The sequence below is a fragment of the Etheostoma cragini genome, chromosome 9 (assembly GCF_013103735.1).
Source record: "Etheostoma cragini isolate CJK2018 chromosome 9, CSU_Ecrag_1.0, whole genome shotgun sequence".
Taxonomy (NCBI): domain Eukaryota; kingdom Metazoa; phylum Chordata; class Actinopteri; order Perciformes; family Percidae; genus Etheostoma; species Etheostoma cragini.
In genome coordinates this window covers 25,580,704-25,590,815 of record NC_048415.1, presented here as the reverse complement: position 1 = coordinate 25,590,815, position 10,112 = coordinate 25,580,704, and the positions used below count along the sequence as shown (strand labels likewise).

The following is a 10,112-nucleotide window of genomic DNA, read 5'->3' as shown; positions in this document are numbered from 1 at the left end:
AAAAGCACCATGTCATGGGACCTTTAAAAAGCAGCATATAAAAACAGCTGTATTAGAATAAGACAGGTATGAAATTCAGGAATAAAGTTACAGTGCAAAAGCAAAGGAACAGAACTAGCCATTTTTACAGTGAGGTCTGCTGTTGTTTCTTCTTGAAGCTGTTTTCACTTGTAATTGCATTACGTCCGCTCTGCAGAGTTATAGCACAACAACTTCCAGAGTGTTTGACTTGTTTGGTCTCCTCACAAATCAAATTCTTCTGCTCGGCTTTCTCCGACCTGGTTTTTTTCTTTCCTTTCCTTTCCTGTTTGAATACTTCCTTCAGCTGACTTGTCACTGTTTTTACTGCATTGGGGTTTTAAGGGATTGCATCGTGTTGCTGTAGTTGTTGTGTTGCTTGAGAAAACACATCGCACGCACAACCCCGGTTGATATGACAATAAATGACTGAATCTTGAAATGCTAATCGTGAAATGAAGATGTCTTTAAGAATCTTTGAGAAACCAGACAATAATCTGATAACCTGGGCACAGGTGGTACACTAAGATTATAGTTAATTATTATATTATAAAGAAGGAAACAAAAACAAAATAAAAAGGGAGGCGAAAAAGAGAATGCAATAACATAATTCATTCATAAGTGAATTTCCTTAATTTGCATGCGTGAAAACGAGTAGGAATAAGTGTGAACTCATTCAATCCTACCTCTTAATAACTAAATCATTCTATACAATAACTCAATACAGTCATATAACTCATAACTTATCCCACCCATAGTTACATTACTACAGTTAAATACAGTAGATTATTTACATATCTATATGTTGTCTTGAAGCCTGAAAGAGCATATACACATTTGCATATACCAATACCATGTTACATGTTATACCATGTATATTATATCAACATGATGTCATTCATTGCAGCGTTGAAAGGTGTCACTGAGGAGGGGTCCGAGGCTTTGCCAGAGCTGTTGGTGGTTCCACCTCCTCCCCCCAAGAAGGTCCCCTCAAGCCTTCCGTCTCTGGGTCCTGCTCCCGCGAAGCCAGTCAGACCTCCATCTGTCAGCCTGGGTGCATTCATCCCTCCTCCTCCTCCTCTGGAAGATAACGGTGTGGTCACCATGGTTACACTTACCGCTTTGTGAAACCAAACTTAAACAGCCCCCTCGGCCGCTAACGTTGTTTGTTTCCTATTGTTGTGCCGTCCTCCTCCACAGAGATCCTTGATCCTCCTGAATTCTCAGAGACAGACACCCCAAACGTGCCAGAGTTCGACGATGTCGACGATGCCTATTCCCCCGAGCTGCAGGGGTCAGACTGGGGGAACACCGGTCCAGATACCCCAGATGGAAAGAACCTGCCGGAGTTTTACGGTAACGGGCTAACTCCCACAGGAGCCGAGGTCCATGCAGCACCAGCGTATGGGGACGAATACCAATATAACCCGCTACCTGAATCCTCGTTCCCTCTCTCTCAGGAATCTCCATCACAGGCAGGGTAAGACACATGAATGACATCTCTCTCTTTCTCTCTCTCTCTGTCTGCTTTGGAATACTCGTTCATCCCTGAGATCTTGGTTTTGATTCCTTGCCTCTAACTCGCCCAGGCTCCAAGCTGAAGTCGTCAACGGTGTCTACGAGAGCACAGACAACCTCTATGAGGACATCCCCTCGTTCGGCACCAGAAAGAAAACGAAGACGGACGGTGGCAAGAAACGCAAAGGACAGCCAAAGAGTGAGGGTCCTGTTCAGTTACCGTCACATTGATAAGATATGAAATAAACACATTATGCCCATGTATCTGGCTGTATGATAAGGCCATCATAAAGTCAGACATCTAACCCTTTGAGGTCTAAAGGCACTTACATTTCTTTTTAAATTCACATTTTAAGGATAACCAAATGATTTTCAGTAAAATTTGATGCAGAGCAATGTGCGGAGAGATAATTTGGCCCTAAAGCTGAATAATGTGTTCTCTTTTGGGAAAACAGATTTGTTTTGGTGCTTGGAATGAGTTTACAAAAGTCTTAGATTCACAAAAGTAGCGTAATGTATGAATAAATTAGTAAATAAATGTCTAAAATTAAATTGTGTAGGGTTGCTTTTTGAGTAGGAGTGTCGTCAAACATTGCTTGGTCCGGCTGATGCATCTTTTGCCCTCAGAGGGTTAACTCAATTCTCTAATTCTGAACATGAAGTTATAAGAGTTATTAGCGTTCACTCATGTATTTATGTGACAGACGGGCAGAGCACAATAACATCAGCCAGAAATAAATCATGTTTTCTTGTGATTCTAAATTAAAGATCATATCAAAACTGTAAAAAAATATAAAATTCTACTGTATAATGTTACCAGATGCTGGGAACATCCCTTGTTTTCTAATTTTGCCCCTGTTTTCATAACTGTTTTTCACAGATCCATATGGTGAGGGGCAACAGGAAACAGTAAGTAGCTTTGGAATAAGAGTTTTGAGTCACTTTTCTCACTCAAGTGTTGCTTTTCTAGGGTGAAATGAATCAAACCATATCTCTGTGTGTGTGTTCACAGATTGGAGAGAAAAGCAAGCTGGGCCGGCCTGGCAAGTAAGACCTTCTTTTTTTGACCCAGTTCTCTTTTCCTCTCTGTTATCCCCCAGACACCCAGAAAGCTCTCTGGGTCCGCTTTAGTTTCCCTCATAATCTCCTCCGCCATTTAAACATGCAGCGAAGAGTTTCAAACAAAGCGATATCCCTCATTCTCTCATCTGCAGGTCCGAAAAGAAACTGGCTGCTGACGGGCCGGATGAGAAAGAGCTGAAAAAGAAAGAGAAGCAGCGTCTGGAAAAGGAGAAGAAGGAGCTAAAGGAGAAACAAGAGCGGGAAAAGAAAGAGCAGAAAGAGAGGCAAAAGAAGGATAATGATATGAAGAAGAAATTCAAAGTGAGTGATGTTATTTTGCCAGAAGGGAGGCTAGAGGGGGGTATGTGGCACCCAAACCTGTCTGGATTCATTCCTCCTGTGCATGATCAAATGGGATCTGTGACAACATTGTTTCATTGTTGATTTTCCCGGCAGAAGATCTAAAGACTATTCTTTATCATGTGATATACTATTACCAAATTATTACTACAGAGCATGACCTTCCCCAGGATCCAGTGGGTCCTGCTTGGGTTGAAAAACCTGACACCAGCAACTCTGACCACGCAGAAAGAATGGGACACATTGTAGTTCTCAAAGTATGAGCAATACAGCAAACTGTCATTCCACTCGTTCTTGCATCATTTGCATTCTTTAGCTGTCCTGCAACTGTTCTGCTTCACTCTCACAGCTCTCGCAGCGTTGTTTTCCCCCCGCAGGCCTAAAAGAAAAGCCCAAAACAACCCCCTGCACACTACCTGCTCAGCACCCAACCGCAGGCAGACCCAGTTAGAGATACAGTGGAGCATTTCGCAGCTAATGAGCCTGATATGTCCCGCAGGAGTTGGAGACAAAAAGAAAATGAGTGTGAATTTAGTTATTGCAGCTATAAATACTAATAGTATCAGTATTTTGCAAACAATGTATTCCACACTGTAATAATACGTTTATGCTATTAAGCGTGAAGCCCCTCAGGACGGACGTTTTTCACAGAAGACATTTTGACTTTGTAATTAGAAACATTAACAGTGGCTCAGTAGTCCCATTAAGTCAGCGTTTCCAGTGAGAAAGCTCGTTAATGGCATTAACAACACCTGGGCTTCTCCTGCTAGGACATGTCAAAACGTGCTGTGAGGTCTATTAATTATGTGAATGTGTGGTGTTAACCTGCCACTGTGTGCGTTAGATCACAGGACATGAGGAGGCCATGTACCAGGCAAAAGCAACTGTGACGACCAAGGGACGTAAGAATGATCTGCCCCTCAACAGCGGAGACGTCCTCAGCATCATCCGAACGGACAACTGTCCCAAAGGGAAATGGCTGGCCAAGGACAGCAGCAACAACTGTGAGTTTAGAGAAAGTATTATCGTTAGAAATGTGGTTAACCCTTTATAATAATGGAACCTTGAGTTATCATGAACTCATGCATTATTTCATGCTTGAAAACGCATGAATTCATTCATGTAGTACTTCATGAACAAGATTAATAGTATATCATGCATGACTTGATGCAGAAACTATGCATTAATTAAGGCATCAATTAAGGTTTTTAAATCATCATGATTTCTGATTTATTAAGAAAATTCTTCAATGGTACTGTCCAGTCACAGCAGTGTACATATATTCTGAAGAATTGTAGTGTTGTAATCAATGATATGGTTAACGATGGCATACAATTAAATTTAAAGGAATGGCTTGGTTATAGGGATGGGTACAGCATACTGCAGATGTATTCTATGCTTCATTCACAACAACATAAGGCACTTAAACAGTAGTCAAGCTTTGCCAGACCTTCGCCACAGCGCCGTGAAGGGGGGCCTGGCTAGTCCACACAACGTTCTGGGATAGGAGGAAGTGAAGTCTGAATATGTGTTTGCATAGCGTTGATTGGCCAGTGCAGCAGCTTCCTGTCAGATGACTTAGTGCTGTTGAGCGAAAAGGGAGCAGCTGTGTAGGCAGGAGATTCTGGGTGCCTAGTTGTAAGGTCTGGCTAGTCCACATGGCATTCCATGTTCTGGTTTATTGGCATTTCTTTAAACCAATCACAATTGCCTTGGGCGGTGCTAAGCGCCGGACGCAGCCTCCGTGCGTCTGCAAAATCGCCTCAGGAAGGAACTTGTTTTGGTGGAACGTGTACGTTCAGTCATGCAACAGAAAAAGACACATTGCAGAGATAATCTAGCTAGCTGTCTGGATTTAACCTGCAGAGATCTGAGGACCAGTAACCATAGTCCTCGGAAATCCACCAGAGTTTAAAATTCCGACACAAAGAAAGCAGAAGATACTGTGACTGACATTTGGCCGAAAAAAGGGAACATTTGGTGGAATTTCCGGCGGCACCGGAGCAAAGGGGAACGTCGTGGACATAAACTAAGTCTAACTAAATCTAAGTGTCTGAACACCAGAAATGTCGACGTTCTTTTTTTATTTGAGGGGGACACAAAAGGATTGCTGCATATGCCACAACTATTAATATCTTACTTCTCAATGACCAGGTGTGCTTCTTTTTGGAAGGGCCACAAACATGATGAAGTAATGAAATAGTAATGGTTAGTTAATCATGATAACAATACTACAATTCAGTTTCTTTAGCCTGCCACTTTAAATACAGATTGACCTATGCAGAGGAAATAAACATAATTATTAAATCAGAAAACATGATGAATGTGATGAGTGAAATACCTTAATTGATGCATTAATTAACGCATTGTTGCTGCATTAATCATGCGTTAGACACTAATATGGCAACAGCAAACCCACAAAACTTAGACTAACCGGGACCGTCAACATGATAACATAAACCTGATTATTAAAGTAAATTCAAGTTTAATCACAACTTACCTATGGTTGATTAAAAAAACTATGGGAGTCTGGAGGTCTTACCAAAAGGAACAACAGAAGGGAAGAAGCCTGAGCCGACCCTGAACCCTGGCCCTCTTAACCCAGAACCCCCCCCAACTATAAAGTAGTGACTCACTAACACAATCAAAGCCGCAAAAACTAGAGTACCAGACCTCCAAAACACAAAAGAAAGACCAAAGTAGGTAAAAGAAGAACAACGGCGATCCGAGCTGCTCCAGTCTCTCCAGGACCCCCCAACCCCCACCCCGCCCCCCCGAGCACATGACAGAGCACATGACAGACACTATCAATCCTTGTACATCACTGATACTTCATGTTCTACACATACTGTATGTTCAAGTACTACATGAATGAAATGCTTTTTCATTCCCTAAAGTTATGCATTTCACGTCACGTTATTAGAAATGTGTGCATCTCAAGAGCTCTATTGTGCTGTATTTTTGCACCCCCCTATATACACAACTGTGTAAAAGTGTTGGCACAGACAACTTGACGTGCTGCCGTCCTTGATCGTGGATCGCACCACTGACTCTGAGTGTGTTCCAGATGGATATATTGCAGTGGATCACGTGGAGTTGGACATCCAGGAGATGTTGGAGCTGGGAAAGAAGGCTGCAATCACTCGCAAGAGCAGCAACAACAACGTTATAGAAGAGGAGGTTACCAGCACGGGGTAACTTAGACGGACAACACAATGGAAAACACATTCTCACTCAAGTTAGAAAGATGATTTACAGCTGTTTTTGTCTAATTTTTTCAGGGCCTCAAACCAATATCCAGCGTCAGCAGAAAGTTGTAAGTATTTACCGGTTCTTGTTCACGATGACAGTCTGTGTTGAACTTATTCTACAGCAGCTGGATGTTGTTGTCAGTCTCAGATGACAGTGAGGAGTGGACCGCCGACGATGACGAAGCCATGTCTCCTACCTTTGAAACGGCAGACCCGCTGGCTCCAATGTGAGTCCATGTTCAGGGTTTCCGTTGGGGTCTTAAAAAGTCCAAAATAAAAGTTTGTTTTAAATCAAAATTTTACTTAAAGGATTTTGTTCTAGGTCTCAAATCCTTCTATTATTCTAGGTCTTATTTTCCTACGTCAATGTAACGCTACCTCTAATACACATTGAAATGTTCGCACAGCGGACTAGAATGTTTTTTATTTAAATTCTGTGGTGTTGTAGTTCTTTCTGTTGTCAGTCCAAGTATAATTTTCTGTATTACGACTACAAATTAGACCAACGTGCACCTTACATCGCAGCCAATCTAGACCCCAGACCCATAAAGCCAATCATTTGGGGATTTGGATTTTAAGTTTTCCTTTTACCTATTTATTGAGCTTGATCTTTGATTTTTAATTGCATTATTATATGCTCTGTAGCAAATTGAGATGACTGTAATGTAAAGTGCAATACAAACAATATTTGTATTATTATAATGAGGTATATTGTGGAATTATTTCAGACAATGTTTCCGGACTGACTTTTTAATGGTGTTTGTAGATCTTGAATTTCATTCATAATGGTCTTAGAAAACTTGACTTGGTGAAGCGTGTAGAAACCCTGATGTTAGCCTAAATCTACATGTCTGAATTGTCCACTACTTTTTGAGACAGGGACCTAACCGTAGCATCAACAGTGATCTGCCGAAGGGTTTTTCCTCAAGACCAATGCCTTGTCTTTGTCCTCTGCAGGGGCCACACCAGGACCCTCTCAATGCCAGACATGGGTAAGAAATTCCAAACCACGCTTTCTTCAGCAAATAGCACTTTGTTGTTAATATCTAACAATGAGGTGATAAAAAAAGCATATATTAAACACAGTGTGACTGCTTGTGACAGTAAGTTATACAGTGTGACACATATTAGTCAGGCTGTATCGCCTCCATGTGTTATCTTGATGGAAGCAAAAAAGAAGCGATACGGCAGACATCTAGTATTTGTCCGTCAGATAATTTGATAATTGTTAAATATAAGCGGAGTATCCATTTACCATCTTCAGATGGTCTTATCCATAGAAACTAGTGTTGGGAATCCCTAGAGACCTCCCAATACGATAGCATCACAATACTTCTGCCAGGATACAATACTACTGCGATTTTACATACATTGTAATTTATTACCTTTTTTCCAACTTCAAATTTTTTCTAATTTCGAATCATGTCCCCTTAAGGAAACTTTGTCAACATCTGATTTATCTAAAAAGATACATTTCTCTGTTTGTTCATCTCACTTCAATTTTATTGCTGCAAAATGGGCCAAATGGACCAACACATGATAAAAGATCCCTACTTGGCTTCTGTGTGTCAATACAGCATTGCCACTGAAAATATTGCAGTACTATGCTGTATCAATTTTTTTTTTCCACCCCTAGTTTTCACCATCGATGGTTCTGTCCCCATTAGTTGACATCATTGTTGGTGACAAACTGATGCTGTAAATAAATAATATCTCTTTAGGATTATTGTTGTTGACATCTAATCTGAACTGGAAACATGATGCGTCACTCTCAGGCGACGTCGATCTTTTTCAACTTGTTAGCTGTGTAGATTTGTTGGATTAGATGATTTCAGTCAGGAACACTCTCGTCATAGATGTAAACATTTGTTGCAACAAATGAGCAGGTCAGAGCTTGTGCTCCAGGCTGCTGGGGGGCGGTGGCTTCGGCAGAGACCGGGCGCCGCGAAAGCAGTTGGTCTTTGAAGGCCTCCCTGTCCGAGGCCGCTGACCTCCAGTCAGCCAGAACAGAGGGTCCGACCGGCTCTCCTCAGAGCTACCAGATCTGTGGACAGAGATCAGGGACCAGGGTTAGTGGTTTAGAAAAGTAGAGGGGTTAAACCACCAAACCAAATTACCAAAAACAGACAGATCCCAAAACAGACCGCGATAGCCGTCCACCGAGAATCAGGTTCTGTCTGAGGTTTCTGCCCGTTACAAAAAAGGTTTTTCTTCACTGCTGTCGCACCAAATGCATGCTTTTGGGGGGAAATGTTGAGTCTTTGTAAATTCTAGAGTGTGGTCTAGACCTACTCTGTATGTAAAGTGTCCTGAGATAACTTCTGTTATGATTTGACACTGTAAATAAAATTGAATTGAAATGGAAATACAGTTGTGCTTGGCGCGGATGGCTCTGCTCTCGATAATGCTCCCTGGACCAGCCGCGCAGCATGCTGAGCTGAAACAGGGAGCACAATGCAGAAACCCCCCTGGTGGAGTGAGCCAAAAGAAAGACATTGGAAACCAATTTATTTTTTTAACTTTGAGCCATGTCAGGACTCTGAACTAGGAAGGTTGAGGCCGTGGAGGTGAAGCGGTGCCAGCGGCAGCGCCGGGGGAAGCCGTGTCTGTCAGTGTAGCAGGGATCAGTGAGGAGGGAGTCCCATTTATATGACCGCCTTGATGTGAGAATGGCTGTAATCGGTGTGTGTGTGATAGGAATTATGATTCAATCAGGGGGCGTACTGATGGGCGTTTGTGTCCTGCATGAACTATCGCTAAGCTTAATAAAGAGTCCATGCGTGTCACATGCTGTTTTCTGAACTGAGCTCTTCCCCTGAGCTTGCTCTCCAATTGGACTAAATCAGGAGTTTTCCTACTGTAAGGTGCGCCGGCCCAGCTGAATGGGCAACACTGAGGAAGAGAACTTTTTAAAAACAACAGGAAGTTAGTAATTGTAGTTTTTCCGGCTGATAATCATCACAGTCGCCAGTTGGAGCAGCAGCAGCGGCATCATCATGTTTTTAAATTCTTTTCATTGTCAGAGTCATCCAAGGACAGCTGTCTGTGCGTTTGTCCATGGTAACGTTGCAATCAGGAAATAGATCATAGATAGATAATTCAGCAAAAACAAACACAACAAAAAAACGTCAAACTAAATGACTCCATGGCTTCCTTTGACTTCCTGTTTACGTCTACCCTGAACATTACTGGAGCTGTAGTACCAAAACTTAGAGCATGGTAATTTATGACAAAATCCAATCCAACTTTATTCATAAAGCACATTTAAAACAAGCACGTTGACCAAAGTGCTGGACATTGACATCCTTTAGGACAAATTATAAACACACAAGTAACAAAACAAACGTTTAAAACAAGTAAGAAAATGAAAATTTTATTTAATACAATTACGATATGCGTTTTAAGTCGTGATTTCAAAATGTGAAGGATGGGGTCCAATCTGACGTGCAGAGGAAATTCATTCCACATCCATCAATATAATTTTATATTTTAAAGTACACAGTGTCAAATGTATATGAACTGACCAACTGGATGTTTTTCCAGTAGCACCACATCACACCATGGTCGAAGCTACTGGAATGTAGATGAGCAGGTTGAGAAGTTAACTATTCAAGTGTGTAGTGGCGTGTCCGAGGGTCGGTGACTCCCGTAAAAATACCTGTGTAATTACGGTATAAGTAACACTGTTGGTGTGTGTGTGTTGTGTGAAAGTGTATTATATTTATCTGTCTCAATTATTTATTTTCTTAGGAAACAAAATCCTTAGTGTAAACCACCAGCACAGTCAAAGTGACCTCATCGCAGATGGCACCCATGCCCAGTGAGTTCACCTGTTACACACACACACACACACACACACACACACACACACACACACACACACACACACACACACACACACAC

General features: G+C 41.8%; 1 long non-coding RNA gene across 1 annotated transcript in view; it reads left to right on the top strand.

Annotated features, from left to right (window-relative positions):
- Positions 1–1,983: 1,983 nt before the first annotated feature.
- The window catches only part of LOC117950198, a 15,311-nt gene continuing 7,182 nt past the window's right edge, over positions 1,984–10,112 (top strand). Inside the window, exons 1-2 of the long non-coding RNA XR_004657837.1 lie at positions 1,984–1,995; positions 6,625–6,627. This is a non-coding gene — a long non-coding RNA (uncharacterized LOC117950198). The remainder of the gene's footprint in view (positions 1,996–6,624; positions 6,628–10,112) is intronic.